The sequence below is a fragment of the Anomaloglossus baeobatrachus genome, chromosome 10 (assembly GCF_048569485.1).
Source record: "Anomaloglossus baeobatrachus isolate aAnoBae1 chromosome 10, aAnoBae1.hap1, whole genome shotgun sequence".
In the NCBI taxonomy this organism is placed as follows: Eukaryota; Metazoa; Chordata; class Amphibia; order Anura; family Aromobatidae; genus Anomaloglossus; species Anomaloglossus baeobatrachus.
This window is the reverse complement of record NC_134362.1, coordinates 147,165,605-147,192,286: the sequence shown is the minus strand read 5'-3', so window position 1 is coordinate 147,192,286 and position 26,682 is coordinate 147,165,605. Positions and strand designations below refer to the sequence as shown.

At 47.9% G+C, this 26,682-nt stretch overlaps 1 protein-coding gene across 2 annotated transcripts in view; it reads left to right on the top strand.

The window, feature by feature from the left end:
• The first annotated feature begins 244 nt into the window (after positions 1–244).
• CHD9 (chromodomain helicase DNA binding protein 9) overlaps positions 245–26,682 on the top strand; it is a 365,799-nt gene continuing 339,361 nt past the window's right edge. For both annotated transcript variants that reach the window (XM_075325725.1, XM_075325724.1), the window contains exon 1: positions 245–459. The gene's annotated coding sequence lies outside the window, so the exon portion shown is untranslated. The remainder of the gene's footprint in view (positions 460–26,682) is intronic.

The following is a 26,682-nucleotide window of genomic DNA, read 5'->3' as shown; positions in this document are numbered from 1 at the left end:
CGGTGACCCTTGTAGGGTGAGAGATGGGCGCCATTGCTGGGGTGATGCTGGGGGGGCAGCCTGTGGCCGGGGGTGGCCCCTGCTGTGACAGCGGTAACCCCCGGCACACGCGTCCTGCCTCCTCCTCCTCCACGCACTCACTAAACCGAGCTGCGCACTTCTTTCAGATCAGCAGCCTGGGGCTCAGCGGGGCAGCCAATCAGCGGCCGGGACACAGATATGCAAATGAGGCGGGGGAAGATCTCACGCTCGCCGTGAGGGGTTGGAGTGGCCGCTTTATCACCATTGGGAAACTTGGCCTCGTAGAGCTGCACCAGGGAGACCCCCTCCCTCCCCACCATCATCGGCCCTTCCTGTGGGGATCGATAACTGGGATCGATCCATCGGTGATCAGCTCTGGGGAGGGGGTCCCCGCCTACAACTCCACCCCGCTCGGTCGTGTGTCGGGCGGGATCCCGGGTAAGATCACATGGTGGTCGGGGCAGTAATAGTTGGTGCGGGTGGCAGGGTGAGTGCCGGGTGGGGGGCAGCACTGGGCTGAGCTCACACGTGTGGTGTGCTGGCAGGTGGGCACAGGGTGAGGGTCTCAGCGCTGGTGGCAGTGGGGGAGGTGCCCCCTGTACTGGGCATGTGGCCTGGGAGGTGCAGGTGTGGGCACAGCACATGCTGGGGGGCACATGCCATGTGTGCTGCCCTCGCCCCGCTGCCTGTCCTGTGTGGCACACAAGTCCTATGGAGGGGACAGCCCTGGCTCGGTGCCCAGAGTCTGACCTCAGCCCTGGCACGTACATCCTACTTATTACATGGAGGCAGAGCGGTGGCAGCATGTCCCCGGGCAGCGAGGCCTACAGCATGGTGTGTGCCAGGGGGCATACCCCCAGATCAGAGGAAGCCCCCCACTATACTGTGCCCTACATCGCAGCCAGTGCCAACCCCACCTCGCTGGCTCACAACTTTCTGTACTGGGAGAAATGGTTTAACCCTTTATTTCCAGGATCAGTCGGAGCTTGGCTGAATGCGTGGTGGCGGTGGTCTGTGGTAAAGTTGGCAGCAGCTTTTACGTGGCGTGTCACGCTTTGTTTCGCCACGCCATGTCTGTCACCTCAAAAACTGCATAGAAAGAGTGAGGGAGAAGAGCGTCCGTGGCTCGTGATCGCAGGATCCGTCAGCCCGTCCCTGTGCCACGTGATGGTGGTTTTGTTCTGTGCCAGGCACTAGATCTGGGAAACTGCCCAAAGGAAATGTGTGGCGTGCCTAAAAGAGGGTGAGTAAAAATCCCTGCGCTCCCCTGATTCTGTCGCTCTTTCCAGTTTTGAGCTGCGTCGCTCCATTGCAGAGATATTCACATTTGTGACCTTTGGAGCGCAGTATGTGAAATCTCTGCTTACAGACCAACAAGGTGTTTTTTCAGAGTCTCCTCGGGGGCGTGCGCTCTAACCACTCCCTCCCAGACACAGCCAATCACAGCATTTGACATGTTTACATCAGCTTCCATACTGTGATTGGCTGCATCTGTCAGGCACGCCCCCGAGGAGACTGAAGAAACGCCCTGTTGGTCGGTAAGCAGAGATTTCACATACTGCGCTCCAAAGGTAACGAATGGGAATATCTCTGCAATGGAGCGACGCAGCACAAAACTGAAATGTTCTGCAGATCCGGGGGAGCACAGGGATTTATACAAGGTACCTCAATAATATTTTGAGCAAGTGTCCTACTATCAGGTCAGAAGTGGTCAGTGTTTGCTCTTTCTACCGAGGGATGGTCCTTTTTATGGTCTTCACCACAATTGGTTGTCTCACAAGATTCTCTGGAGGTTGCCCTGAATTATTCCCCTGCGAGCCACACCCCTTTGGCAAAAACCATAAAAAGTGGACATGAATAAAAGGACCCATAATTCTGTTACTGTATGGCGGATCTTGGGAGAATAATGGAATACTTGGAAGCGATGCGTATAAAGTAAGAGCAATAACTGGCCACCAGGTGATGCCTCGTCATCAGGGGGAGGGTGTCCTCTGAATGGGGCACGCTGGACCCATGTGAAGGAAGCCAGCCACTGGGAGGGAGACTGAGCGCCAGCGTATACTATACACACATCCTAGAATATATACTGTGTTCTTTGTAGTCACAGTTATTAGTGATAAGTGAGCACTACCATGCGCAGGTACTCAAAACCAGCAGTTGGGCGGGCGCAACTCGTGTACCGAGTGTAATGGAAGTCAATGGGAAACTCAAGACATTTTTCCGGAAGATGTAGAATAATGTCCGAGTTCCCCACTGACTTCCATTATAATCGGGTGCTCGAGTTAAGACCTTCCAAGCGTCCAACCAGCTCATTTCAAGAACCGAGCATGGTAGTGCCCGCTCATCACTAGTTACCAGTACTGAGCACCTGAGCATGATAGTGCCCGCTCATCACTAGTTACCAGTACTGAGCACCTGAGCATGGTAGTGCCCGCTCATCACTAGTTACCAGTACTGAGCACCTGAGCATGGTAGTGCCCGCTCATCACTAGTTACGAGTATAGAGCACCCGAGCATGGTAGTGCCCGCTCATCACTAGTTACGAGTACTGAGCACCCGAGCATGGTAGTGCCCGCTCATCACTAGTTACGAGTACTGAGCACCCGAGCATGGTAGTGCCCGCTCATCACTAGTTACGAGTACTGAGCACCTGAGCATGGTAGTGCCCACTCATCACTAGTTACGAGTACTGAGCACCTGAGCACGGTAGTGCCCGCTCATCACTAGTTACGAGTACTGAGCACCTGAGCATGGTAGTGCCCACTCATCACTAGTTACGAGTACTGAGCACCTGAGCATGGTAGTGCCCGCTCATCACTAGTTACGAGTACCGAGCACCTGAGCATGGTAGTGCCCGCTCATCACTAGTTACGAGTACTGAGCACCTGAGCATGGTAGTGCCCACTCATCACTAGTTACGAGTACACAGCATCTGAGCATGGTAGTGCCCGCTCATCACTAGTTACGAGTACCGAGCACCCGAGCATGGTAGTGCCTGCTCACCACTAGTTACGAGTACTGAGCAGCTGAGCATGGTAGTGCCCGCTCATCACTAGCTACAAGTACCGAGCACCTGAGCATGGTAGTGCCCACTCATCACTAGTTACGAGTACTGAGCACCTGAGCATGGTAGTGCCCGCTCATCACTAGCTACAAGTACCGAGCACCTGAGCATGGTAGTGCTCACTCATCACTACTAGTACATAATGACAATGAGTATAGTATTATATATAAGAATAAGGCTGCACATCAAACTTAGATAATGGTATAATGCCTCAAGCATATGGAAAAATATTGGAATATACAATGAAAAATGCTACTTGCTAATTTGAACATGTGAATAATGAATTGCATACCTGCTATGAATATTAGGAAAAAGGAGATATTTAGCAATCGCATTGATCAATGTAACTGAGCCCCAAGGCCTCGTCAAGGCATATCTCTATATTGGGGTCCCTAGCTCTGTGACCCTAACTGTGTGTCATCTCATTGCAATTAAAAACTGCTTCAAATTAGCAAGTAGCATTTTTCATTGTATATTCCAATATTTGTCCATATGCTTGAGGCATTATACCATTATCTAAGTTTGATGTGCAGCCTTATTCTTATATATAGTATGTATTTTTGGCTTGCACTCATATATATATATTAGTGCTCACTTCAGTTATCCTATTCAGTTATATGTAGTTTTTTTTCTGAATGTGAACACAGCTCCGCCCCTTTCGGCCATGTTTTTTCCATCTCCTATATAAGAAAGTCCTTAGTTACCCCTCTCCACCCATAGCAGTTTTTAATTGCAATGAGATGACACACAGTTAGGGTCACAGAGCTAGGGACACCAATATAGAGATATGCCTTGACGAGGCCTTGGGGCTCAGTTACATTGATCAATGCGATTGCTAAATATCTCCTTTTTCCTAATATTCATAGCAGGTATGCAATTCATTATTCACATGTTCAAATTAGCAAGTAGCATTTTTCATTGTATATTCCAATATTTTTCCATATGCTTGAGGCATTATACCATTATCTAAGTTTGATGTGCAGCCTTATTCTTATATATAGTATGTATTTTTGGCTTGCACTCATATATATATATTAGTGCTCACTTCAGTTATCCTATTCAGTTAAATGAGTATAGTATTGTCAGTATTCGTCTTACTATGGTTGTTGTTAGTCTCTGCGGCCGGTCAGGATGGTGATTGCCCCTGTGTGGCTATATAAACGGGCAGATTTGTGCCACAGTCGGCTCTCAGAACTGTCCCAGTAGATGCCGTCGGCTCATCTATGTGGCTGGTGTTCTCACTTCTATTACTGGTGGATTAGTTACCTGTATTTCATAATCCTTCATTTTTCTTTTCTTTTTTCACTGACTTCATAGTGAGTAGCTGCAGTGTAAAGCATGGAGGAGGGTGTGAGGTTTCTGACAAGCTGGTAGGGATGGGGGAATAGATGCGCAGGATCCTGGTCGGTGTTTTGTGGCCTTGTGGGACCTTTTCTGATTTGTAGGCCTTTGTGGCGTGACGCACACATGTCGCATCAGGACTACTAATCAGAAGAGGAGTCAGGACTGTGAGCGCTGGACAGAGGTGTGCAAATTCTGCCCAACCATCTAATGTGTATGGGGGGCTCCCGACGCCCCGACAGACGATGTCAGCCGAGAGGAGGGTTGGATATGTTGAAGTCTCGACGCCTGGTCAGTTCTCCTGGGAGATAAGTTGTCCCATACGTGTCTCACCATTGAAAATTCATGCATGATCAGTCAAACTGAGCATGCATGTGTATTGTATGTCAGGAGATATGCCCACCTGCTCTAACCTGCTTCATGTGGTCTTCGGCAGCACAGGGAGCCATGATGCCCTCTCTATTCTTTGGCCATCTGACCGCTGGGGCTGTGATTGTCCGCAGTGGTTCGGTGCATCGAGGTTTCAGTATTTCTATATAAATTATATAAAGGAGCCGCTCGATGATTCATTATTTGGCCCTGTCATTCTCCAGACGTTGGTTTGCGCTGTTGGCCGTGGACCAGATCTCCACGCTCTCATGAATGTGTCACCTACGTTGAGACATAGTGACGGCGGCGCATATTTATGTGATATCGTGACTTCCGTATGCCTATGGTTTTCTGTTTAGAGTCCACGGTTGGGGGCACATTCTCCATTAACGATATCGACTCATAATGGGCACATATTGGTAAAACAGCTCTGAGATATTAACAAAGCTTGGGAAAAATCTATTATTTTTTATTATAAATATATTACAGAGGTGAAAACAGAGTCACTTATGGTATAGGAGAGTGCAGGAGACTGGGCACATTCACGCCAAGGTTTCTTGATCTGGTCCACGTAGAAAATGAATCACAGTGGGCGCTAGTCTTGAAGTACAGGCAGCTCCTGCACATCAGCTATGCTATATGGCTTCTCCCCTGAGTATTTAGGTTTTTGTTTTCTTTAAATCCGTCATACAGTTCCAGAGATATGAGCCTTTTTGTATAGTGCTAATCTGCATGGGCTGTACCTAGGGGGCGTGACTCACGGAATCCTCAGGGGCGTGTCTTTAGAGTGCTTTGCATAATCACTCTTTGAGCCAAACCCACGAATGACCATAAAAGGAAACAATCAACAAAAAGGCCCATATCTCTGGAACCAAAAGGGGATGTAAAAAAAATAAAAAACAGAATCCTCAGGGGAACAAAGGGAATATAATAAGCTAAAGCTGGACAGTTGGGGCACAGAGGCAAGTCATGACTTATTGATTGGGCCACATAGGGCATTGTCATATACAGTACTGTATTTAGATAGCAGCTGCTTATCTCCCTCCCTTCATAGGAACTACTTGTTAATGAGGTTGTAATGGCAGGATGTTATCATAGAAATATCAGTTGGAGAGGGCAGTCTTGACTGTGTACCCGAGAACTGTCTAGTAATGTGGTGGCCACCACTGCGGGTTTTTTTTTTAACTTAAATATATCTATTTGGGACTAAATTGGGAGTCGTTATAGATGTTTCCCTGCGCATTCAATGTTGATGTTTTCTGTGGCCTTAACTCAGATGAGAGGAGCTCAGTAAATAACAGAGCGCGCTCACTGACAGATTCTTAGTTAACTCATTGTATAGCATACAATATACTGTACATTAGAAAGGATTTAGATAGCAGACGGTACAAATTTTTTAATGAAACCCAATTACAAAAGTGATTATTGTCCGTAGTCGTTGGTATGATTGGACATAACGTCTGGAAACCTAGAAGTGTAGAATTGAGTCGTCCTGCAGGTGACGGGAGGTAAAGATTTAGTTAACTGTCAGGATTAACACTTCCTCTTCTAAGGTCTGGTATATAAACATGTTGACAGCTGGCGCTTCAGTTGCAGGACCCCGTCCCCGGGGGACACCATTATTTTGAGGTTGCACGTTATACCGGATGTTAGAGGCGTCCTGGTAAGGATCGGCCATCATCAGTCCTGTCCTGAGTTGTGTAACGCAGAGGTTATCTGGGGAAAGGTGAATGTCCAGCTCCGCATCGTCACTGCTGTCACCTTACTCCTCTTATCAGCCCTGTGCAGACGCTGCAGAGGACATTCAGCTCCAGAACATTTATCCTGCGCAGTACAAGGGAAGGGGAGAGCACTGAGACCCCACGGTGACCAACAAGTCGTAAAAAATTGGACCTGGTCTCGGTATTCTTGGGGTCACAAAGCAACTTTGGCCGCGCCATCTGTCTCCGTGTATCCTCTCGTATGGGAGCTTTGTGGCATCCCAGAAAAGGAGACCACCGATTTTATGGTGGAAGTGCTACCCATAGTTGATAGCACTCTTGGGGCTGTGCACATGGCCATGACTTTTTCCATGAACCGAGTGGTTCGAGGAATGAATTGGAGACATGTCCAATATTGATGTGAGTGTTGGATCAAAATCAGCAATAAAAGTCTATGGGTCCAGGAAAAAATCGGACTGCACATGGATGATATCTGATTATGATCCGATGTTCATGGACTGACAAAATGGAGAAGATGGAGGAACTTTTTTTTTTTCTACACGTCCAAGAGAAAGTGATGCCACTCTGATCAGAATAGTTGGAGCGGTTTTCTCGGATGCAGACCTGCCCATAGAAGTATAATTGATATCCATATGCCATAGTTCCTTAGTATAAGTGGATTACTAATGGAAGGACGCGCAGCATTTGGTGTACGGCCAGTATCCAGGCTCTCCATGAGCGGCTAGTGCCGGATACATGAACAGAACCGCCGAGCTCACTGGAACCCGCCTGAAAAAAGCTCCCAAGACGCCCAAAAGAGGACGTATTCTTAAGGGTGATAGAACCGCACTGAACATCTTTAGGCCATGTGCGCACGTTGCGTTTTGGTTGCGTTTTAAACTGCACTGTGTCATGGACAAAATGCATTTGTGTGCTTCCCCAGCAAAGTCTATCAGAAGTCAGAAATTCTATCCGCATGTTGCTATTTTTAAAGCAGTGTTTTGTTTGACAATATTTGTCAAAATCATTGCCTAAAAAACCCACCATGTCACTTCATTGCGTTTTGTGAACATTTTCCACCCATTGAAATGAATGAGGTGTGTCAAAACGCAACCAAAATGTTAGCTGTGCGCTTGCACTGCGTTTTGGTTACGTTTTGGATGCATTTTTGTCAACAAAAACGCAGGTCACCAACATTTCTCCATTCTCTCTCCCTCTGTCCCTCTCTGTCCCTCTCTGCTTCATACTCACTGATCACCGGCGTGGCTGTCACACTGCTCCCGCGGCCTCTCCTCCTTCCGAAAGTGCCGCTCATTAGGCTCATCTCATATTCACTGCACCCGCTCATTAGGCTCATTTCATATTCACTGCTTCCCCCCCCCACTGGCACCTATGATTGGTTGCAGTCAGACACGCCCCCACGCTGAGTGACAGCTGTCAACTGCAACCAATCACAGCCGCTGGTGGGTGGGTCTATATCGTACGGTTCAATAAGTAAATAAATAATTTTAAAAAATGGCATGCGTCCCCTCCCCCAATTTTGATACCCACCAAGATAAACCCTCATTGCTGGGGGCTGTTTTTCTCAGGCTGGGGAGAGCCACGTTATTAGGAGCCCGCCAGCCTAAAAATATCAGCCAGCAGCCGCCCGGAATTGCCGCATTCATTAGGTGCGACAGTCCCGGGACTCTACCCGGCTCAATCCAAATTGCCCTGGTGCGGTGGCAATCGGGGTAATAAGGAGTTAAAGGCAGCAGCCCATAGCAGCCACTAAGTCCTGCCTTAGTGATGGCAGGCTTCTATGAGATACCCGTTCATCACTAATCTGTAAGTGAAAGTAAATAAACACTAACACCGAAAAATCCTTTATTTGAAATAAAAGACAAAAAAGCCACCCTCTTTCACCACTTTATTAACTCCCCAAAGCCCAAACACCCCTCCAAGTTCAAGGTAATTTACACAAGGTCCCACAATGCTTCCAGCACTGCTAATCTAACACTCACATCGAGTGCCATAAAACAAGACTGCCCACTGTGAGCTCCACACAGCAACTGAAGTGAGTCGCGCTATCAGCGGTGACGTCACTCAGGTTAGCTGGAGTCCTCCCCACGTGACAGCAAATCACCCGAGTGACTGAAGTGAGCCATGCAATCAGAGGTGCCCTCACTCAGGTGATTTCCTGTCACAGCTGGAGTCCTTCACCTGTAACAGCAAATCCATCCGTGACTCAGAGACAGAGCCGCTCGTTGAGAATGAACTCGGGTGACCCTCTGACGTCACAGCTGCGAGCCCCGCACTGCTACTTGTGTCGCTGCACTCACGTCAGAGGTTCCCCCGAGTTCATTCTCATCGCATGGCTTTGTCCCTGTCTGCTGTCAGCGGGCAGTCATGCTCTACGGTGCTGCTGTGACAGGACAGGGATGTAGCAGAGCTGAATTACCGTGTGGATTAATTCAGACCTGCAGGGGTGTTTAGGGGATAATAAAGTGGTGAAAGAGGGTGTTTTTTGTATTTTATTCTAAATAAAGGATTTTGGGGGTGTATGTATTTATTTACTTTCACTTACAGATTAGTGATGGGAAAAAATACCCTGGAGACAGGGAAAGATAGAAAGCGACAAACGCGGTGCCAATCTGAGTGTAGTGAGTTTTTTTTTACATATATAAAGGTGTTGAAATAGTGGAACTCTCACCTGGTTCAGAGGTTAGCAAGCCTGGAATAATCCAAAGGAGTTGATCCACTTTCAATAGGATTATGGTGCAGTATGCAGCAATCGCACTGGATACTATAGAGGAGCCCTCCAGCAGGTCCACTTAGTGAAAGAAGTTCCAAAGGCAATTACCAGTCTTGTGGCGCTCCTGCTACCAATGGTGGAACATATTGGATGATTTTTGGTCATATGATATGACTGGACCAATATACAAATAAGTAAAGAGATATTTTATTTGTACATTAAAATATGGTTAATTATACAACGCGTTTCGGCTCGGATGTTTTATCCTTTTAGCCTTTTTCAGGTATAATTGTGAGAAAAAGATGGGGCTAATTCATTAAAGCTTTTATGCTACTTTTGTGGCATAAAAGCTTTGAAAAGTCATAAAAGTTTTGTGCAATGCAGAATGTGAAAAATAATTTGCGACTATTTGTATAGAGGTTGGGGGAGCCGCGGTGTGGCTATGTACCCAATGAATTAATCAAATCTGCCAGCTCTTTCTATGCCAGAAATACTACACCTGTCCCTGACGCAATGCACGGAGGCGCACGCATAGCAGAGGCGCACGCTTACCAGAGGCGCACGCTTACCAGAGGCTCACACTTACCAGAGGCGCACGCTTACCAGAGGCTCACGCTTACCAGAGGCTCACGCTTACCAGAGGCTCACGCTTACCAGAGGCGCACGCTTACCAGAGGCTCACGCTTACCAGAGGCTCACGCTTACCAGAGGCTCACGCTTACCAGAGGCGCACGCTTATCAGAGGCTCACGCTTATCAGAGGCTCACGCTTATCAGAGGCTCACGCTTACCAGAGGCTCACGCTTACCAAAGGCTTACGCTTACCAGGGGCTCACACTTACCACAAGCTCACGCTTACCACAAGCTCACGCCTTCAAGAGGCGCACGCTTACCAGAGGCGCACGCTTACCAGAGGCTCACACTTACCAGAGGCTCACACTTACCAGAGGCTCACACTTAGGCCTAAGCCACACAGCGAGAAAATCGGTGCAAGTGGAGTGCGATAACATATCGCATTCCACTCGAACCAATTCTATGCGAGACTCATTTCTCTCGCACCCATTCAAGTGAATGGGGCGAGAGAAAAATCGCACTGCACTCGCGGTACACCGGTGTACCACGTGCGCAGAGCGAGAATCGCAATAGCCGGCTACGGAGGAGAGAGGGAGAGAAATCCCTCCCCTCCTCCGTGCCGGCCCGCCCCTCCGCAGCGCTGGCCCGCTCCTCCTGAGAGCCGGCTCACCCCCCGCAGCTGAGGTCCCCTCTCACAGTCAGACCTCAGACGCAGGGATACTAGCATGACACTCGGCTCCTGCTGTACTGCCAGCACGAGCCCAGTGTCATGCGAGCATCGCAGTAGAGCCCTGTGTGGCCCCGGCCTTACACAAGCTCACGCTTATCAGAGGCTCACGCTTACCAGAGGCTGATGCATTCCAGAGGCTCACGCTTACCAGAGGCTCACGCTTACCAGAGGCTCACGCTTATCAGAGGCTCACGCTTACCAGAGGCGCACGCTTACCACAGAGGCACGCTTACCACAGAGGCGCACGCTTACCAGAGGCTCACGCTTACCAGAGGCGCACGCTTATCAGAGGCGCACGCTTACCAGAGGCGCACGCTTACCAGAGGCGCACGCTTACCAGAGGCGCACGCTTACCAGAGGCTCACGCTTACCAGAGGCGCACGCTTGTCAGAGGCGCACGCTTGTCAGAGGCGCACGCTTGTCAGAGGCGCACGCTTGTCAGAGGCGCACGCTTGTCAGAGGCGCACGCTTGTCAAAGGCGCACGCTTACCAGAGGCCATGCTTACAATAAGTGCACGCTTACCAGAGGCGCTGAATTCATTAAGTGTCTTGCACCCCTTCATGAACTTGGCACCATTTATTCTGCCTCTTGCGCTACGTCTGTCTTGATGAATTGGTCCTTCCACTTTTTAATAGAAGTCAATGAGAAGCCTAAAGACAGAGCATTTTGAGCGTTTTGCCACCTTTTTGCCTGAAAAATACTAGCCATTTCTCTATTGTTGAGTGGAGTTATAAATACATTAACAAATGGCATTACAAAAAAGCTGGGGGAAAAAACGCCAAAAAAATACTGTGCTTTACTACCCTCCCTGGGTCCAGCACGGAGTCTCCACCGCTTCTCCTGGTGTCTGTTACTGTCTGCAGCACTGACGTTATACTGATGCGCTGCAGCCAATCTGTCAGCTCAGCGGCATTGAGCTGCTTGTGCCACTTAGTTGGGCACAGCTGCTGAGCTGACCGATTGGCTGCAGCACTGTTGATGTGACGTCAGAGCTGTGGACCCAAAGATGGAGAGTAAAGCACAGTTTGTTGTTTAGAACAAACTGCTGTCGGGGGAGAGGGGTCTTCTGAAAACATAAAACTCCTTTAATAATTGTCCAGCTTCTGGGGAAAACCCCCGATCTTGAAAATTTAGAGATCACTGTGCTGCTTTAGCACCTTGTCACAGTTTATCTTCTCCATAGAGGTACCGCAGCCATACAAGTGTGCAGGGAAATCCCGCCAGCTAGGAACACCCCTGTGCAGAGAAAGGGACTGTGAAGAGTAAGCAACTCTGTGGCCCCTTCATTCATAGGATTGTGAGGACACCGAGGTCAGACCCCGATTATTAAGCGATGGCCTATCCTAGTGATATCATTTACGGAGACGGGATATCCCTTTAAAGCCCATAGAGTGAATGCATCTGATAGATCAAGTCGCTAACAGGAGATGGTTTGGGCTTCAGGAAGTCCTCTTTGGCTAATTTGGTGGCTCATCGATCACACTGTTGGCTTGTAGCAAGAAAAACATCTGCATAGTTTACATGTCCTCCTGTGTTTTCTTGTGCTTCCTCCAGGTAGTCTGCTTTCCTTCTACAGCACATTGTTAGCTGGCGTTCTATGAAATGGGCATCTGTGTCCGAAATTAGATTGTGGCAGATCAGGGGCAGATGTGAATGGTGACGGTCTGAGGAATATGTACTGGAATTTATAATAACAAAAGGCTGCTTTCATCAGAAAGGCTGTGTTCACATGCAGCGGCTTAGATATGTACTGAGACATTGCAGAAATTAGGTCAGATTTTACTCCCTATCAATGAGGATGCACTGAGCGGCATAATGTGGCTTAGAAACGCTAAAAAGCGGCCTTATCATCAGGTCAGAAGTGTCCAGTTTGTGCTCTTGACTTTATTCCCACTGCTCCCTGAGTATTCTGTTTTTTTTCTTCTTTAAATCTTCCATATGGGTCTGGCGATATGGGCCTTTTTTAGTAAGTGCTAATTTTTTCCCCTCGGGGGCATGATTTACAGGATCCTCAGGGGAGTGTCTTTAGACTGCTCTGCATAATTACTCTGTGAGCTATGCCTCCTTATGAAGATCATAAAAATTAGCACTAGACATAAAGTAAAGGCCCATATCTGCGGGACCGTACGACAGATTTTAAAAAGGAAAAAAGCGGAATACTCGGGAAGAGTGGGAATAAAACAAGTGCTAAAACTGTGCACTTTTGACCTGCTGATAAGTCCTCTTTAAATCTAGGATGCCAGAAATTTACCTTTACTCTTACAGCCCTGACCGCTCCTCTGGCACAGACTGAGTTTGGACCAAACAACAGCCCTGACCGCTCCTCTGGTACAGATCGGGTTCAGACCAAACAATAGCCCTGACCGCTCCTCTGGTACAGATCGGGTTCAGACCAAACAACAGCCCTGACTGCTCCTCTGGTACAGATCGGGTTTGGACCAAACACAGCCCTGACTGCTCCTCTGGTACAGATCGGGTTTGGACCAAACACAGCCCTGACTGCTCCTCTGGCAAAGACCAGGTGCGGACCAAACACAGCCCTGACCGCTCCTCTGGCACAGACCGAGTTTGGACCAAACACAGCCCTGACCGCTCCTCTAGCACAGATCGGGTTTGGACCAAACACAGCCCTGACTGCTCCTCTGGCACAGACCGGGTTTGGACCAAACACAGCCCTGACCGCTCCTCTGGCACAGACTGGGTTTGGACCAAACACAGCCCTGACTGCTCCTCTGGCACAGATCGGGTTTGGACCAAACACAGCCCTGACCACTCCTCTGGTACAGATCAGGTTAAGATCAAACACAGCCCTGACCGCTCCTCTGGCACAGATCAGGTTAAGACCAAACACAGCCCTGACTGCTCCTCTAGCACAGATCGGGTTTGGACCAAACACAGCCCTGACTGCTCCTCTGGCACAGACCGGGTTTGGACCAAACACAGCCCTGACCGCTCCTCTGGCACAGATCGGGTTTGGACCAAACACAGCCCTGACTGCTCCTCTGGCACAGATCAGGTTAAGACCAAACACAGCCCTGACCGCTCCTCTAGCACAGATCGGGTTTGGACCAAACACAGCCCTGACTGCTCCTCTGGCACAGATCAGGTTAAGACCAAACACAGCCCTGACCGCTCCTCTGGCACAGATCAGGTTAAGACCAAACACAGCCCTGACCGCTCCTCTGGCACAGATCAGGTTAAGACCAAAGACAGCCCTGACTGCTCCTCTGGCACAGATCGGGTTTGGACCAAACACAGCCCTGACTGCTCCTCTGGCACAGATCAGGTTAAGACCAAACACAGCCCTGACCGCTCCTCTGGCATAGACCGGGTTTGGACCAAACACAGCCCTGACCGCTCCTCTGGCACAGACCGGGTTTGGACCAAACACAGCCCTGACTGCTCCTCTGGCACAGACCGGGTTTGGACCAAACACAGCCCTGACTGCTCCTCTGGCACAGATCAGGTTAAGACCAAACACAGCCCTGACCGCTCCTCTGGCACAGATCGGGTTCGGACCAAACACAGCCCTGACTGCTCCTCTGGCACAGATCAGGTTAAGACCAAACACAGCCCTGACTGCTCCTCTGGCACAGACCGGGTTCGGACCAAACACAGCCCTGACTGCTCCTCTAGCACAGATCGGGTTCGGACCAAACACAGCCCTGACCGCTCCTCTGGCACAGACCGGGTTCGGACCAAACACAGCCCTGACCGCTCCTCTGGCACAGACCGGGTTCGGACCAAACACAGCCCTGACTGCTCCTCTAGCACAGATCGGGTTCGGACCAAACACAGCCCTGACTGCTCCTCTAGCACAGATCGGGTTCGGACCAAACACAGCCCTGACCGCTCCTCTGGCACAGACCGGGTTCGGACCAAACACAGCCCTGACTGCTCCTCTGGCACAGATCAGGTTAAGACCAAACACAGCCCTGACTGCTCCTCTGGCACAGATCTAGTTTGGACCAAACACAGCCCTGACTGCTCCACTGGCACAGACTGGGTTCGGACCAAACACAGCCCTGACCGCTCCTCTGGCACAGACCGGGTTCGGACCAAACACAGCCCTGACCGCTCCTCTGGCACAGACCGGGTTTGGACCAAACACAGCCCTGACCGCTCCTCTGGCACAGACCGGGTTCAGACCAAACACAGCCCTGACCGCTCCTCTGGCACAGACCGAGTTTGGACCAAACACAGCCCTGACCGCTCCTCTGGCACAGACCGAGTTTGGACCAAACACAGCCCTGACCGCTCCTCTGGCACAGACCGGGTTCAGACCAAACATGGACAGGAGAGTAATCAATGTACACGAGCATAAAGTCCTTGTAAAAAAATCGAAAGCAATATATACGCTGCTATTTTGTGCACATATATTAGGCACCTTATGTCTCCTTCCGGAAAGTGGATGAATGCAAGGAGCTGCACATGGACCCGGCCATGTCCCTCGAGACCAAAAACAGTTAGGATCACTAGATGGAATTGCCCTTTAAATTGTATCTTTTACTTTTTGCACGGCATCCAATCAGATGCTTAGTTTGATGTTTGCTTCACCGGAAATTCTTAGCTGCATGAGAATTGCTGGTAATACCCAACAGCACTGTAGCCATGTCTTCTCCTCCCCCATCCGGAGTCAGTGGCAGACTGGTCGCCTCCTCCTCCCTCTTCGCTGAGTCTTTAGCAGACACCGTCAGCTTCCTCCGAGCTGTCTGGAGCACTGGCAGATAGTAACTGCCTGGTGTAGCTCCGTTCTCTGTCTCTGGACCAGTATCACACACTGTTTTGCTTCCTCCTTGCTGTGTAGCGTTAGATTCTGTCTGCTCCATATGCTTCCTCCCTTAAAGGGCACCTGCCGGGAAACACATCATGGCTGCATAGACTTTAGCGACCAAGAAGTGCCCAATACCCTATGACGGATGGCACAAATTATTTTCCCCCAAATTGTGCAGAATCAGACGGTAAATAATTTGGACGGTTCCAAATGTAATCAGCAAACTGGTACCTAGACGGTCAGCGATCTTTGTGAAAGTTGCCTTCTAGCCCCCCAGCTTTATATAAACCATGGGTCATTTTCTGAGGACACTTTCCCTTAAAGGGGCTGTCCCCTGCATTAGTCATTGTTAATAAGCCCACTGTGGGGTAAGACATTAAAAATAGCCCTTTTCTCATCAGTGCCTCCCCTGCCTTTGTGTCACACAGCATTTTGCACAAACTTCGTTGACTATCCTGGCGGCGTTGGACTCTAAGCCCGATGGTGTCTGGGATCAACACAGCCAGATTTGGGTGTTGACCTCCTGTGTGCTGATTTATAGGCAGGCTAGCAAGAGTTAATCTCTTCTAGTTTTCTTGGTCCTTAGGTTTCCCCACAACATGTGACCAATCACATCTGTTCCCCTCCTATTTATGCTGGTTGAAATATTCCACCCATGCCAGCTATAGTCTATTCTATTTTGGTCTGTGAGGTGTGGTCTGGAGAAAGTTGTGCTCATTACTTGGTGCGTTGTGAAGTTTACCACTGTTGTTTTGTAGCTTTCTTCCCTTTGTTTTTCCTCCTGAACCTCTTATTGTGTTTTCCTTTGTCTGTGCGTGCTGTGTGACAGTTTTGGTTTTCCCTTGTCTGTCTTTTCTGTGGGTTTCATCACACTCTTGTCCTGTCCCTCCCTGCAGGAGGCGGGGGAATCAGATCAAGACTGGTTAGGAGCAGGGCCAGGAAGGAGACTCAGGCCTCTCCACCATCAGGAGTATCCCTGAGATTAGGAATAACATAGGTCCATCTAGGTTTAGGGACAGCCTAGGAGCCCTGGTCCCTCGCTATCCCATAGTTATCGTGACACTTCGGTACTGCTTCCACCATCGGTTCCCTAGCATCAAGAACCATGTGGTGCATCAGGTGAATCAATTGGCTTCAGCAGTCTCTTAACATTGCTTATGTCAGGACTGAGATTGGTGCAAGACACAAAGAAGCAGTGGGCACAACACCATTACCTTTGTAATGTCTGATAAAGCCTCATAGATCAGCTGCTGGCTGCAGACAGTGATTTGTACAATCAGGTTGGACAGATGTGGAGCAATCGTAGGATTTTATCGCCCATGCTCAGTTCCTGGCATTCCCCTGTGAATTGATGTTTGCATTTTTAGTCCGTTGTGTTTTTGCTAGAAGAGGTATAGATTTGATTTTTCATCTGAGGCTCTTGATTGGGGCTGCTGGGTCTGGTTGCCTCTCTCCTCCCCAGCAGCAGACAAGGGCTCCTTTCTGTGGAGCAGCTGCAGTTTGGGAGCTCCTTACTCCACCCATGCACTCCAGCTGTAATGTGCGAGGAGGGGGGGCATGGACTGTGCATGGAAATCTGATCTATTCTACCTGGAGCCAGTAAACACCAGCTGTGAAGTAGTCGGGGTTGCACTTTTCTCGCCTCTACAGGAGCAGTAGGCACGGACGGAATAAAGCAGACTAGCCCGTCCATAATCCTGCAGTGTCCGCCATGACACCTGGTCAGTTCAGGCTGTGGACCTTCTCTGCAGCCCAAGAGTCAGATTTTGTGATCCTCGCACTGTAATGACTAGATCTTGCACATGAAAATCTCCAACAGAAAATACACCCATATTTATTGTGGGGGGATGTCTCCCGCTGCAGGTGCAATCCATAGCAGTATCTATTATACCTATATCATGGCAGTTAGCGGCACATTTCACTCTTGGCATTGCGTGGAGATGGCGGAGCGGGGATGGGGCAGAAGGGGTCATGACGCCATTGCTCATCTTATTCATGACGAACTATTATATCAGTCAATCAGGAGTCACTCATTCCAGCATGCCCCCATCAATAATGGCGTGAACACAGCCTGTCTTCATGAATCAGGGCCCTTATGTTTTTGTTTTAGAGCTTTAAAGGGGTTGTCTACTATTTAGACAATCCATTGGTAAATGCTGTAATCATAGGTCTGTGTCTCTAATAGGTGTGGTGTCTGTTCACACGTCCTGGAGACACATTCACATGCATACTCACTAAAATCAATGGTAATCTTTACACCTCCATGTTTTCACAAAGACCATATGTCCTTGTGACCCACTCTTGTGTCCTTGTGACCCTCTCTTGTGTCCTTGTGACCCACTCTTTTGTCCTTGTGAACCACTCTTGTGTCCTTGTGAACCACTCTTGTGTCCTTGTGAACCACTCTTGTGTCCTTGTGAACAACTAGTGTGTCTTTGTGAACCACTAGTGTGTCTTTGTGAACCACTAGTGTGTCTTTGTGAACCACTAGTGTGTCTTTGTGAGCCACTAGTGTGTCTTTGTGAGCCACTAGTGTGTCCTTGTGAGCCACTAGTGTGTCCTTGTGAGCCACTAGTGTGTCCTTGTGAGCCACTAGTGTGTCCTTGTGAGCCACTAGTGTGTCCTTGTGAGCCACTAGTGTGTCCTTGTGAACTACTAGTGTGTCCTTGTGGACCACTCGTGTGTCCTTGTGGACCACTAGTGTGTCCTTGTGAGCCACTAGTGTGTCCTTGTGAGCCACTAGTGTGTCCTTGTGAGCCACTTGTGTGTCCTTGTGAGCCACTAGTGTGTCCTTGTGAACCACTAGTGTGTCCTTGTGGACCACTCGTGTGTCCTTGTGAACCACTCATTTGTCCTTGGGAACCACTCGTGTGTCCTTGGGAACCACTCGTGTGTCCTTGGGAACCACTCGTGTGTCCTTGAGAACCACTCGTGTGTCCTTGAGAACCACTCGTGTGTCCTTGAGAACCACACGTGTGTCCTTGAGAACCACACGTGTGTCCTTGAGAACCACACGTGTGTCCTTGAGAACCACACGTGTGTCCTTGAGAACCACACGTGTGTCCTTGAGAACCACACGTGTGTCCTTGAGAACCACACGTGTGTCCTTGAGAACCACACGTGTGTCCTTCTGAATCACACTTGTGTGATCCACAATGAGACATCCAGTTTTTACTATCAACATGGATGACAAGGGCCAATGCAAGTCTATGGGTCCGTGAAAAACACGGACAGCACATGAATGAGATTCATGTCACACAGACCAGAATTGCATGCATTCAAGAAATTAATGATTTTTATGTGTTAAAGATGTGCAAAGATATACATTTTACAGCTATTAACCAAATCAAATAATTAAAAGAAAAAAACACTTGGGTTCCCCCCTATTTTTGATATCCAAGGTCAAGCAGACAGGTGAGGGCTGATATGAGGGTGGGAAGGCCCATGGTTATTTGGCTCTTCCCAGCCTAAAAATAGTAGCCCGCAACAATCCCAGAAGTAGCACATCATGAGATACTCCAATTCTCGCACTTTTCCTTGGCTATTCCCAATTGTTCTGGTGCAGTAGCAATCGCAGTAATGGTTTATGGGGTTGATACCAGCTGTATAATATCAGCTGGCATCTGTCTGTCTGTCTGTCTGTCGCTATACATCTATTTGTCTCTCTATCTATCTTTGCACATCTTTAACACATAAAAACCATTCACTTCAGTGTCATGCTTTTTTTATTGTATGTGTCACATGAATGGTCAAGATGGAACGTGCCTCACTTACATTTTTTATGTTCACGTGTGACGAGGGCCTCAGATAAAGATAGCAATCTACACAATTCCCGTACAAGCGCCTTCCAGCCGCAGGTCTCCTGGCGCTCCTGTTAATCTGCACTGCTCACATCCTATCGGTGCCCGCTGATGGGCTGCAGCGCTCATGTAGTATACATTGACCTGCGAGCGCCGGGATACCTGCCACTGATATCGTTGAAACCACGCTAGTTCAGGAGGTGGGCATGAGGTTTTTTTTTATTTTACACGGATAGCTACAGAATTTAAGAAGGGGGTCTTCCGAGTATTAGACAACCCCTTTAATGCCATTGATGTAGCCCCCCCCGAGTCACAAATGGAATAATGAACTGAGTGCTAATAAAAAGACGCAAAAAAACAAAAATAGAAAAAAAAAAATCAGCTGCAACAGGGCCATAGTATGGCGTATATCAAAACCTAAATTTATGCCAATTAATGTTAGTAAAGTCTCGCAAAGCTGGCTATGGGGCCCCCGCTGCCGTCAGCCACATCCATAGCCCCCTGTACAGATGAGTGTGGCCATGTACAGTATCAGCTGTGTATGATCCCTTCACATAGGGCCCGACCAGCGCTCAGAGACTACTGCGGAGCTACAATGTGTCTTCTGCTCTGTTACTTGATCCTCATTGATTAAAAGATATAGAACCTTTTGGTGTTTCTTGGTTTCAGCTGTATTCCCGAGACCTGTAATGCAAACACAGCACAGCTAATCCATATGTCTGTGTCAGCGCTGAATGCCAATGAGCCGGGGTTTGTACTGGAGCAGCTTTCCTGATAACCAGCTGTTTCCTTGATACTATATACCCAGCTCCTAGGATCCTTACAGATTGTTGACATTTTGTCTTGATCTGTCGTTCTCGGCCACCGCCGGAGCTTATACCAGCTAAAGCAGGAGAGGAGCAGCAGGTGTCACCCCCTGCCCAACTGATATTCATAACCTGTCATCAGTATGGACAGTCCCTCTAATATCAATATAAAGCTGTATATCGGGCGCTTCATGGCTTGAATTTCCATGTCTTAACATCGTGTAGCCTTACATCACCAAGCACAATGCCAGGAGCCGGAGAGAGTGGTGTAAAGCCACCGCCACGGGAGCAGTGGAGATGCCTGGAGAACGCTGCCCGGTGGTATATACCATATACCATATATATGTACAGTAGAGACCAAAAGTTTGGACACACCTTCTCATTCAATGAGTTTTCTTTATTTTCAGGACTATGAAACTTGTAGATTCACATTGAAGGCATCAAAACTATGAATTAACACATGTGGAATGAAATACTTAAAAAGTGTGAAACAACTGAAAATATGTCTTATATTCTAGGTTCTTCAAAGTAGCCACCTTTTGTTTTCATTACTGCTTTGCACACTCTTGGCATTCTCTTGATGAGCTTCAAGAGGTAGTCACCGGAAATGGTTTTCCGACAGTCTTGAAGGAGTTCCCAGAGATACTTAGCACTTGTTGGCTCTTTTGCCTTCACTCTGCGGTCCAGCTCACCCCAAACCATCTCGATTGGGTTCAGGTCTGGTGAGTGTGGAGGCCAGGTCATCTGGCGTAGCACCCCATCACTCTCCTTCTTAGTCAAATAGCCCTTACACAGCCTGGAGGTGTTTGGGGTCATTCTCCTGTTGAAAAAGAAATGATAGTCCAACTAAACTCAAACCGGATGGAATAGCACGCCGCTGCAAGATGCTGTGGTAGCCATGCTGGTTCTGTATGCCTTCAATGTTTAATAAATCCCCAACAGTGTCACCAACAAAGCACCCCCACACCATCACACCTCCTCCTCCATGCTTCACGGTGGGAACCAGGCATGTAGAGTCCATCCGTTCACCTTTTCAACAAACACGGTGGTTGGATCCAAAGATCTCAAATTTGGACTCATCAGAGCAAAGCACAGATTTCCACTGGTCTAATGTATATATTAATATTATATATATAATATATATGAAATGTGGGAAAAGGTTGAAAAATTCAAAGGGGCCGAATACTTTATTACCATATGTATGTATATATTACACATGTATGTATGCGTGTGTGTGTTTGTGTGTCTGCTGGCGTACAGTGCCTTGCGAAAGTATTCGGCCCCTTTGAATTTTTCATCCTTTTCCCACATTTCAGGCTTCAAACATAAAGATACAAATGTTAATGTTCTGGTGAAGAATCAACAACAAGTGGGACACAATTGTGAAGTGGAACGAAATTTATTGCTTATTTTAAACTTTTATAATAAATAAATAACTGAATATTGGGGTGTGCAATATTATTCATCCCCTTTAAGTTAATACTTTGTAGCGCCATCTTTTGCTGCGATTACAGCTGCAAGTTGCTTGGGGTATGTGTCTATCAGTTTTGCACATGGAGAGACTGAAATTCTTGCCCATTCTTCCTTTGTAAGCTGAGTGAGGTTGGATGGAGAGCGTTTGTGATCAGCAGTTTTCAGCTCTTTCCACAGATTCTTGATTGGGTTCAGGTCTGGACTGTGATGTGGCCATTCTAACACCTGGATACGTTTATTTGTGAACCATTCCATTGTAGATTTTCCTTTATGTTTTAGATCATTGTCTTGTTAAAAGACAAATCTCCGTCCCAGTCTCAGGTGTTTTGCAGACTCCAACAGGTTTTCTTCAAAAATGGTCATATTTGGCTTCATCCATCTTCCCATCAATTTTAACCATCTTCCCTGTCCCTGCTGAAGAAAAGCAGGCCCAAACCATGAAGCTGCCACCACCATGTTTGACAGTGGGGATGGTGTGTTCAGGGTGATGAGCTGTGTTGCTGTTACATATCGTTTGGCGTTGTGCCCAAAATGTTTGATTTAGGTTTCATCTGACCAGAGCACCTTCTTCCACATGTTTGGTGGCTCCCAGGTGGCTTGTGGCAAACCTTAAACGACACTTTTTAAGGATATCTTTGAGAAATGGCTTTCTCCTTCCACTCTTCCATAAAGGCCAGATTTGTGCAGTGTATGACTGATTGTTGTCCTATGGACAGACTCTCCCACCTCAGCTGTAGATCTCTGCAGTTCATCCAGAATGATCATGGGCCTCTTGGCTGCATCTCTGATCAGTCTTCTCCTTGTTTGAGATGAAAGTTTGGATGGACGGCCGGGTCTTGGTAGATTTGCAGTGGTACGATACTCGTTCCATTTCAATTTGATCACTGCCACACTACTTCTTGGGATGTTTAAAGTTGTGGAAATCTTTTTGTAGCCAAATTCGGCTTTAAACTTCTCCACAACAGTATCACGGACCTGCCTGTTGTGTTCCTTGCTCTTCATGATGCTCTCTGTGCTTTAAACAGAACCCTGAGACTATCACAGAGCAGGTGCATTTATACGGAGACTTCATTACACACAGGGGGATTATATTTATCATCATCAGTCATTTAGGACAACATTGGATCATTCAGAGATCCTCAATAAACTTCTGGAGTGAGTTTGCTGCACTGAAAGTAAAGGGGATGAATAATATTGCACGTCCCAATTTTCAGTTTATTCTTTTGTACAAAAGTTTAAAATAAGCAATTAATATCGTTCACCTTTACAATTGTGTCCCACTTGTTGTTGATTCTTCGCCAGAACATTAACATTTTTATCTTTATGTTTGAAGCCTGAAATGTGGGAGAAGGTTGAAAAATTCAAGGGGCTGAATACTTTCGCAAGGCACTGTATATGTGTGTGTATATATATATATATATATATATATATATATATATATATATAGCACAGACCAAAAGTTTGGACACACCTTCTCATTCATATCATTCATAGAGTTTTTTTCTTTATTTTCATGACTCTGAAAATTGTAGATTCACATTGAAGGCATCAAAACTATGAATGAACACATGTGGAATGAAATAGTTAACAAAAAAGTGTGAAACAACTGAAAATATGTCTTATATTCTAGGTTCTTCAAAGTAGCCACCTTTTGCTTTGATTACTGCTTTGCACACTCTTGGCATTCTCTTGATGAGCTTCAAGAGGTAGTCACTGGAAATGGTTTTCCAACAGTCTTGAAGGAGTTCCCAGAGATGCTTAGCACTTGTTGGCCCTTTTGCCTGCACTCTGCGGTTCAGCTCACACCAAACCATCTCGATTGGGTTCAGGTCTGGTGACACGCTGCTGCCACACCATCACACCTCCTCCATGCTTCACGGGATATATATATGTGTGTGTGTGTGTGTGTGTGTGTGTGTGTGTGTACTCGGTCCGCCGCTCTGTCTGTAGCTTTATAATCCTCACTGAACAAATCTTTCTATGTTTGGGATATATTTCTCCCATGTGTGCTCTCCTAGCGTATTGTTACCCATAGCAACCAATCACATAACAGCTTTCATTCCACCAGAGCTATTTTGAGAGTGAAAGCTGAGCTCGGATTGGTTGTTAGGGGCAACGAAAACAGTTGGTGTTTCAGACAATAGAGAATTGGCCTAGATGTAGTTGTATGATGTTTATAGCCAGGGGGTAGCCATTATATCATATATGGACAGAAATATCCATGCTTTTAATGAAAAAAACATTAGTGATTGGTACTTCTCTGCTCGCTCTCTGACCGACACAGACAGAAGAGGGCCCCTTGCAGTCCTTGTGTCTGTGATAAGGCTGCTTCTGACATGGTGGGGACCCCATCACCTTTTGGGCCCTTGTACGGTCACCTAGGTTGCCAGTGTTATGTCCTCTGCTCACTTTGCTGCGGTCACCACATAGCAGAGTGTCGCAGACAGAGGAGGAGGGTAGCCGCAGGTGCCCAGGGCCAATGTCCAGTGTATAGTGCAGCCATCCATGCACAGTCTCAGTGGAATAGCAGGTTATCTACTGAGCATGTGCGACCAGTCATAAATAAGCTACAGGACGGATCCATGGACAGCGGATCCATGAATGCAGCTTTTCAGGGGGCGATATCCGGAGCAGCGAGCACTTTTGGAAATTGATTGCATTTGATGAGTTTATTTATTTGGAGATTTTAAGCCACTGAGCTGGGATTGATATTGTGGGAAGAGCCCTTTAATTTTACATTTTTAGCCTCATTAGAGACTTTGAATATTTGGTCAGTATTTTACATCAGGAGTGGGTAAAAAATGCAGAAGTGGTGCCCATGTTTCTATCAGGGTATGTGCCCATGTAGCAGATTTGTGTGCAGATTTTCCATACACAAAACTGAACGTTTTGGACGGATGTTTTTTTATCGCGTTCTTGCGTCTTTACTTGCGTTTTTTTCCATGGCTTTTTAGGTTCTTGCGCTGTACCCCCACAATCGCCACCAGGTCTCCGGCTGATGTTACCGGCTGGACCCGGCTCTCACTGCCCAGAGCCGTCCCCGCGCTGCTCCTGGCAGTTTAACCCCCTAAATGCTGCGATCAATTGTGATTTCAGCCTTCAGGAGGCAGGGAGAAGAATCACTCTCCCTGGTAATCGGGTCCATGTAATGTGATCACAGGGACCAGATTACTTATTATCACAATGACAACCCCGGGTTACTGAGCTACGGAGAGCCTCACGCAGCATGCCAGATGCATGGTGTGTGAGGCGAAGTGTCACTAGTGCCAGTGCAGCACTGACAGATCTAATCCACTGCAGTGATCAAACAGAATAAATAGATCAGACGCAGGAAAAAAAAGCAGAATAAATTGACATGCAGATTTTTTTTTCTGCACCAAAATCTGCAAGGAAAAAAGAAGCAACGTGCACAGCAAGAGAGGATTCTCATAGACTTTGCTGGGATGCATTTCTCCTTGCAGTATTGATTAAAATCTGCAAGGAAAAACGCATGAAAAATCACGAAAAAATGCAATGTGTGTATACAGCCTTCGGGAGGGTTTGTGCACTCCTGCTATCCTCTCTGAGTGCAGCCGTTCATTGCTTTGTGCTCCATCCTGTACATTATGTACTAGGCTTTCCCCGGCTCTATAGTTTGCAGCCAAAACACACGCTGGTGAGTACATAGTATATAGCTTGTTCCACATTCAATCAGAATATAACTTTAGTATTTGGGGTTCTTGGCACATAGATATGAAAGATTATATGAAAAAGTCACAGTGAATATCAGATATAATATTCCTAGACTTATAAATGATGCAATTTGCTCATGGTAGGGACATAACCTACAGCCCTGCATTTTGTAGGATGAGGTGGCAGGGAAAGAGCATACCGAATTAAAGGTACTATCTCATGAGGACAACCATATATTCTGGGTGTTATTGACCTTAAAGGGAACCTGTCAGGTGCAATATGCACTAAAGGCCCCATCACACACAACGAGATCGCTAACGAGATTGACTCAGCAACACAGTTTCTGTGACGCAGTAGCGATCTCGTTATGTGTGACACCTACCAGTGATCAGGCCTCTGCTGTGACATCGCTAGTCATTGCCGAATAGTCCGGACCATTGTCTTCAAAGCCGATGTCCTGCTGGGCAAGACGCATCGGTGTGTTTGATGCCTACCAACGACCTCCTAACATGGTCCCAACACCCGCCGAGATCGTTATACAGGTCGCTGATCGTTACTGCATCGTTGGTAAGGTCTGACTGTGTGACATCTCACCAGCGACCTCCCAGCGACTTACCAGCGATCCTTATCAGGTCGTATCGTTGTCGGGATCGCTGGTAAGTCGTTGTGTGTGTGACTTGGCTTTTAGGGTACTTTCATACTTGCGTTGAACGGTATCCGTTGCATTGCGTTGTGTAACGGATGCAACGGATGTGTTGCATATAGTGGCACAACGGATGCAACGGATGCTGCAAAACAACGCAATTCGTTTTGGGTTTTGTTTTGTTTTTTTACAGTTTTACCAGTGGCAGACTATTGTGAACGATCAGCTGATCGCTCCCACTAGCCGGCCGCCGGGTGATCAGCTGATCGCTCCCTGCAGCCGGCCGCCGGGTGATCAGCTGATCGCTCCCTGCAGCCGGCCGCCGGGTGATCAGCTGAGCGCTGTCACTTGCCGGCGCCCGGGCATGCCGGCGGGCGGGCGCTCAGCTGAGCCCTGTCACTTGCCAGCGGCCGGGCATGCTGGCGGCCGGTCGCTCAGCTGAGCGCTGTCGCTTGCCAGCGCCCGGGCATGTCGGCGGGCGGGCGCTCAGCTGAGCGCTGTGACTTGCCGACAGCCGGGCGCTCAGCTGAACGTTCGGCCAGCGCAAGCCAAAATAAAGTTTGATTTAAAAAAAAAAAAAAGAGCATGCGCAGTGAAATCCAGAGGATTCCGCTGCTCAAAATAACGTTACATGCTGCATTCCTCCCGCTGGGCGGAAGCAACGGAGCGTCGCCCAGTGGAAGCAACACAGGTCCTTTTGGTACAATCCGTCACCCATACAAGTCTATGGGAAACAACTTTTTCCAAAAGGGCGGATTGTAACGGAAGGAAATAAACGCAAGTGTGAAAGTACCCTTAGAGCCACAAGCAGTTCTGAGTTTATATTGCTAATCGCTGCCTAACCGTCCCGTATGCACTAGCATAGATAAAGAGATCTTTAGAAAAAGTATTTCTAAAGATCTTATGTCATATGCTAATGAGCGAGGGGACTAGTCCCCTGGGTGTTAGTTTCCCTGACTAGTTGGCCCCATTAGCATGTTAG